Here is a 7477-nt window from a genome sequence, read left to right on the forward strand (position 1 = left end):
CTTTCTTTTTTTTTTTTTTTTTTTAATGTCAGAGTTTTTAGGAAAGTGGTTTTGCAGGGAGGCTGCTGGGGAAAGGCAGGAGCAAACCCCCTGGAAACTCCAGAAATGATGAGGACCAAGATGTGAGGGGGAGCGTGGAGGGAGGGAGGGAGGGAGGTGGGGGAGAGAAGAGCCTGAGAGAAGAGATGGAACTGCCATGGAGGAGCTGGAACAGCCCTGGAGGGGAGCAGCATCCCACCAGGAATTGCCCTGCCCAGCAAAACCTGGGCTGGCATTTGGGGCTGGTCCCAGGGATGCTCCACCAGGCAGGGACCTGGATCAGTCCAGCAGAGCAGATCCCGTGTGACAGTTCCAGGAGGGGATTGGGAGCACCCCTGGGTGTTTGCTGGTGCAGACACACACGTGTGTGAGGGCACTGGGGGGCTCAGGGCAGGGGAAGGAATGGGAGAGAATGGAATGGAATGGGATGGGATTTGCCCCCAGTCCTGCTGCTTTTGGAGCTGGAGCTGCTTCAAGGTTTTAACCCCAGCCCCACGTCTCCCACCATTTCCCAGGATGGTCTGGGAAAGGCAACATGCCCTGCTCTTTCTGCTCCCCTTAGTTCCTCCCTCGCTCCAAGGAAAACCCGGCAAAATCCAGGGATAGGCAAAGCTCTGCCCAGGCCCAAACCACGGTGCTTTGGCACCTGATTGCACACGGACAGGGGGGTCCGAGGGGTCAGGCAGAGCCAGCGTGTCCCCCCCCCGACCCTGCCCTGAGCCCCTCGGGGCCGGGCAGGGAATTCCATGCCCAGGCCGGGAGCACAGCCCTTCCCAGAGCCGTGCCCAGTCCCCGCTGCGGGCACAGACGCTCCTGCCCCGGGTGCCTGCGGAGCCAGGGACTGTCGCGCCGGCAGGAGCTGGCACGGGACCCCGGGGGACGGTGACACATCCGCGTCACCGGTGACAACGCTGAGCAGCCTCGGCATCGCTGCCCAGCCCCTCCCGCCCCCGGAAAACACCCCGGCGGCCACCTGAGCCTTGTCCAGCCGTCAGCAATTCCCTGTGCCCCGGGAAGGAAGGGGGAAACGGGGAGCACGGCGGGATGCTGTAAAACCCTGGGATTTGTCAGCAACGCTCTGCCCCTTCTCCCAGCTCTATCCCGGGGGCTGAGCATCTGCGCCCCACACCCGGGTTTATCCTCCACCATCAGACTCCTCTCTTTGCCCTTGAGGGTAGGGATGCACTAGCCCTGCTCTCCCAGCTGTAGGAGACCCCTCTTGCCGCGGGATCCTGGAGCAAACAGCGCTTTTCCAGGGAGGAGGAGGCAGCCGAGCCTGCTGCAGTGACCAAATCCGACAGAATGGCTGGAAAACAGCAGCAGGACGTGGCAGAGGCTGCCAGGGCTCTGCTCAACGAACCAGCCCCTCGCTTGTGCCCACTCCTCTTCCTTCCCCTGCAGCCCTTCCAGCATCCAAGGGATTTCCCTGTGTGGGGCAGGGCACGGGCTGTGCTCCGAGCAGCGCTGGCACAGCTCCCTGGGAAGCATTTGGTGGCACTGGAGCTGGAGCAGCAGGAGGAAGGGGGTGGCACAGGGAGCTGAAATAGCTCCTGGCTCTTCCCTGCATCCCTCCACCCTCCTCACACCTTCCCCAGCTGGGAACTGGGTATCCCACTGCCAACCCACCCCAGGCTCCCAGGGGTGTGTTTATGGTGATAACTGCAGGTTTTTTGATTGCCAGGGAGGCATCAGACCCAAAACCACTGGAATGCAGGGAAGCTGTGGCTGCCCCATTCCTGGGAGTGTTCAAGGGCAGGTTGGCCAGGGCTTGGAGCAACCTGGGCTAGTGGAAGGTGTCCCTGCCCACGGCAGGGGGTGGAATGAGATGAGCTTTAAGGTCCCTTCTAACCCAAACCATTCCATTTCTCTGGATCCTCCTGCATCCCTGTGGCTCCTGCTGCATCCTGCTGCAAACTCTGCCCCAGCATCTTTCCCAGCCAGGTGCAGTCCACAGGCTGGAAAACATCCAGGAAACATAAAATCCAGAGTCACTACTTTGATTAATACTTAGGAAATCTATGGAGGTGCCAGTTTAATAAACAAGTTGCTCTGGGCTCCCAAGGAAAAATCACCAGAGGCTGCTTTTCCAGCCTGTGTTTGCAGGGTAAGGATGGAGGTGGTCCCTATCCAAAACGCCATCCCATGCCTCATTGAAGGGAATTATTGCCGGATTAGTGCAACAACAAGTGGTCTGGCCACAAAGCATCGCCCCGTCAGCACAGGAGGAATAACTGCCCAGCATCCTCTCCCTGCCCAAGGCCAACAAAAATCCTGCAGAAAAAGGGGAAATTGGAGAAAACCAGCACAAAACCGAGCTGCTCTGCCCCCATGTAGGGTCCCCTGCCAGCCCTTAATTCCTGGTGCCTGTAGACGAAGCAATTTCCACACCAGGAAGGAATTGCTGAATTAACCATCCTGCAGTGGGATGGAAAAACACCACGGGAAAAAAAAAGGGGGAAAAGGACATTGTTTGAAAATCCAGACCCCAGGCTGGAACGAGTTAATCCCAGTCTGTTGCCGAGATCCTCCCCAGCCGTTTCAGCAGGATTTCAGCCCCCTTTCAAAGGGGATTTTGCAACACATTTACTTGCGTTGCAAAATGAAAAGTAATTTTGGAGCTGAGAAATGGATTATGCTCTGCCGAGAAAGTGTTCAACTGGGGTCTTTTGGCAATTTGGAAAGCTTTCCTTTCCCTCCCAAAAAAACACGTTGAGACAGGAATCTGTTGAAACCAATGTTTTCCTGTAAACAAGATGGGCTTCAACAAACCTCCACTTTCCCAGCAAAAGCAATTTGTCTAAAAATTACCAACTGGTTCTGCCTGGGCCTGGTCTCGTTCCCACAGCACGTGGTTTGATGTTGCCCCTAAAGGGTGCACTGTTCCCCTGAGCCCCATCCCACCATTCCCCACCACTGGAAGCATTTCCCTGACGTGCAGCAGGGCTTGGCTGGCAGCTTTTTTGGGTGTTGAAGGTGGTTTGTTGGTTTTTTTTTTTGTAGCTGGAAGGGACCAAGGAGATTCCACGAGCCAGGAGCATCACTCCAGCAACTCAGGGAAGCCCTGGAGGAGCAATAACATCCCTCCTGCAAAGGATCCCTATGGCTGCTCCAGTCCCTGCATCTGCTGCTATATTTTGGTTCTATTTAAGGAAAAATTCCATAGTTTTCACCTGAAACGTGTTGGCATCATTCCATACCCGGAGCTGCCGGGACTCTCTCCTGCAGAAGCAGCGTGGCCACGGATCGGTGGGGCCACAATTACATATTGATTTCTATTTTTTCCCAGGCAACTACTTAATGGCACTGGAGTTCCCCTCCCTCCTGACCCTGCCACGCTCAATCCCTGCAGGACAGATCAGCAGGATGGGGCCGAGTGGGAATTTCTCCCGCTCTTCCATAATCTGTCTTCACATTTTCTTTCAGCTTCGAGGCAGGATAAGCAATTTTTCTGAGCCCTGGCCCCTCTCCCACGCTGGTGACACCATCAAACACATTCATGAAGAGCCATTAATGAACGATTCAAACAGTGTTCCAACCTGGGGCTCAGCCCATGGCCGGGGCAGCAAACAGGGACAGAGCTGTGGCCCCTGCCGATCGAAGCAGATCCACGGCGTCACCACCCCAGAGCCCTGCACTCTCTCCCCCCCATTCATCACCCTAATGGGGATTTTTATACTTATTACGGTCTCAGCAGCTGATGTTTATTGATTTTGACACCGCGGGGTTTTAATCAGGGAGCTGGAACGCGCCGTTATCGGCGCCAAAGGGTCACCGCTGCGCAGACAGAGCCCCACGAGAGGGGCAGAATCACCCCCCAGCTGAAGGCGCTGCTGGGTGCACGGGGATGCCACTGGCAGGGGAACAGCCAGCTGTCCCCGAGCCACGGCGGGGTGGTGGCACTGGGAGGGCTGGGAGAAGGTTTGCAAAGCACGGAGCACCTGAGCGGTGGATTTTCACACCTCAGACGCTGCCTCGGAGCCGCTCCCCCCCCCCCCAAAGCCTGTGAGTCACCAGAGCTCCTTATGCAATTGTGGGGAAAAAAAGCTCTAATTGCAGAGCTAATACAGGGAGTGACACACGCCAGCACCGAGAGCTGTGTTGTTCAATTAGAAATTACCCACATCCATATTTATAGAGCCTCCCTTCCAGCACGGAGCCATCGGCCCTTCCCAATGTCCCCCCTCCAAGAAGCAGCAGCACCCGCCGGGTCCCTTAGATGGGAATCATTTGCTCTCTGCCTAAAGCAGCTCTGGGGGCAAATGCAAAGCAAATACACTTAAAAGACAAAGAAATGGAGGTGCAGAAGGTGCCGCAGCGGCACCTCCCCGGCCCTCCCGCTGCTGGTGTTCATCAGGAGTACGGCAGGCACAGGGAGAGGCATCGATCCACCCCGGAATCATTAATTCATAAGCACAACTATTGATCCTTGTGCGTGCCCTCATGCCCGTTGAGTCGGCAGGGCCATGTGAGCCCCCTCCAGAGCCGGGCAGTGAGGAGCAACTGGATGGGGAGGGGCAGATCTGGCTCTGCCACCCCCCGGGGATCCTCCCAGCCTAAGGAACGTCTTGGCAAAGCCACCTAAAGACCTGCTGCAGACCAGCTCCCTCTGCTCCTCCCTGTCTGCCCACCTACCTGCAGGATGTGCTGCTGCAGCCTGTCTGTCCATCCCAGGTGTCCCTCTGTCCCCAGCTCGTGTCCTCTGCCTCTTCAGCCAACCCTGGGCACTCTGGATCCAGGCAGGGAAAGGGAATAAATTCCATTTAGACAAAAGAGCATTTAAGCTGCTGAGTGGGCCCCTGACCCAAGTCCCCCCATCCCTGCTCCACAGCCTCCACCATTCCCATCCCATGGAGGGGCCCAGCACCCCCTGAGCCCCTGCAGGGCTTTCCATCCCAGCCACAGGTCACCTGGGTGAAGCTGGGGGGAAAAAGAGGCCACAGAGGTGTGTGAGGGACTGGTGTCCTCTTCCATGGCTCTCTGAATCCTTGGGAAATGCCCCTTTAACCCCGTGTCTCAGTTCCCCTCACCTTCAGAGATCTCATCCCTCTCTGCCATCAGCACTGAGCTGGGGGTGAGCAGGAGGGGCAGGTTTGGGGGTGTGACCTGCACACTCAGAGCCCTTTTAGATCTGATCACCTTTCATTAATGAGGGGTCAATCAGAACAACCTGTTGATGGAGCTGGAGGAAACTCCCATGAGAGAGCACATGGCTGTTCCCCCCAAAATCCACACACCCTTCTCCAAACGCCTCGACCTCCTGCTGCCACCATGGCTGTCATTTCCTCTCCACAGACAGAGGCTCTGGGGGGTGACAGGTCCCTGGTCCTCATGGGAGGGACCATCTGGCATCTCCCAGGGACTCAGTTGAGATGCAGAGCCCATCCCTGCCCTCGCTGGGGTCATTTTTTCTCTCTGCTTGGCTGGTCCGTGCAGACACTTGTCACCTGCTCCAGCCTGTCCTGCGAGTCCCCGGGGGCAGAGCGAGGGGGTGACACCTCCCTGGAGCTGATGGTCCATCCTGGTGGGACAGGGGTGGGGACAGAGCTGTCTGCTGCAGCCCTGCACGGGGTGGGGGGGGGGAACCACCCCTGGTGTCCCCATCAGCTGGGGGGGCAGAGCTGGCACTGGGAGGGCAAGAGCTGGCAGCCCTGGGGAGGGGACAGGCACAGAGACAGCCAGAGAGCAAGGAAAGGTGGAGGAGAGAGAGCAGAGGCAATCCATTTGCGATGTGAATCGATTCCTAATGTGCCCGGGAGCCTGCCTGGCTCTCGGGGAAGCGCTGGGAGCCGGTGCTTAGCAAAGCTGTCCACGGCCCACTGCAGTAAAACCCTCATTACCTCATCACCAGGAGCCCGGGGGGGACAGGGACAGCGGGGGGGCTGCATGTCCCCAGCAACCAGTGACCCTCCAACCTCCAGCCAGGGTCACTCACCCCAGGGATGGACACGGGGGAAAATCCCGTCCTGGCAGCACACTGGGGCTCTCCCGGGGGTCTCTGCTGCCCCCTCGGCAAGGGAAGTGTCCCGGGAAGTGACAGCTCAAATTCCCCCACCCTGGCCTGCCTGGTTGGGTGGACATGTGGTGACACAAAGCAACATCCCTACAAAGCAGTCATGGAAAAAATAGCCAAAGGGAAGCTCCTGTGCGGGGTTGGAGTGGCAGTGAGCCCCAAAGCCTCGCAGGGAAGTGCATCCCCATGGACAGGGCTGGCACAGCCCTCGGGAGCTGCACGGTGGCTTTGGCTGTTCAGCAGAGCCAAACCTCTCCATTCAGCTGAAAGCACCAGGGGAGGGACAGGTAGGCAGAAATAATTACTCAAGCAGCAATTTGGGGTAAGCATGTTCTGCGTTCCCACAATTTTCCCTGCGGGGAAGCCTTTTCCCAACCTCTCGAGAAAACAGATTTCTCATGGGCTGAACACCGGGTCCTTTCCCTGTAATCTTCCAGCTCAAACATATATTTCTCTGATCATAAATTAGCAATACTTGCACTCGCTCGCTCAAAGCTGTTTCTCTCTTCCCCCACTCCAGGTTTTTCCACATCCTACAGAAATGGAAGATCCAGGCTCCGGGTGGTTATTTTAAAAGGCGCCGATCAATCAGAGCTGGGCTCGGCTCCCCTCCTCCCCTTGGGCTCCACAGCTCACCAACACACGGCTGCTGCCTCCCCAAACCCCTCCCGAGGGGAGCAGCACCCCCAAACCAACACGTGGCCACCCCAAATCACTCTTGGAAGAGCTTGGCTTCAGGCCAATTTAAAAAAAAAAAAATAAATCTAAAGCCAGGAATGGAGAAACCCTGAGCTGGGGAATGAATTCCCAGTGGGGGAGACCCTCGTGCCCAGCAGGACGCTGGTCCTTGTCCCAGCAGTTCTGGAGAAGCCTGGATTGCAGCATGGAAAAGCCACTTATTGGAATTTTCCTCCCTTTCATCAGTTCTCCCTGGTCAGACTCTTGGCACGCTCAGCCGAGGGAGACGGTGCAGGAACAGAATCACCTTGGGAACGATGCTGGAGAGACTCTGCCCTGTGCAGCAACAGGTCAGGATGCTCAGGGGCAGGATCCAGGATCTGGGATCACCATCAGGGGGAGAATCCCCTCATTCTGGGGAGACAGACACCCATCTTTCACCCCCCCCAAGGAGGTGACGCTCACTCCTGGCTGCAACAGGGACATCAGCTCCCACTCCACGGGCATCCTCCAACCCAACCCATCTCCCTGGGAGAGGCACTTCCAGCAGAGATTCCCCCTCCTCGGCTCCATCCCCCCCATCTCCCTGCACCCTCCCCCCAGGCCAGGCCCCTCGGAGCTCTTCCCTCTGCAGGATCTGGGTTAAGCCGAGCCCCCCTCCCCAGGGACACGTGCTCCCGACACGGAGCCTTTCCCAGGCGTCAGGGCTCCTGTTGACAAGCCCTAACGCGTCGCTGCCAATAATAGCAG

This window comes from Lepidothrix coronata, unplaced genomic scaffold (genome assembly GCF_001604755.1).
Source record: "Lepidothrix coronata isolate B3197 unplaced genomic scaffold, Lepidothrix_coronata-1.0 Scaffold199, whole genome shotgun sequence".
NCBI lineage: Eukaryota > Metazoa > Chordata > Aves > Passeriformes > Pipridae > Lepidothrix > Lepidothrix coronata.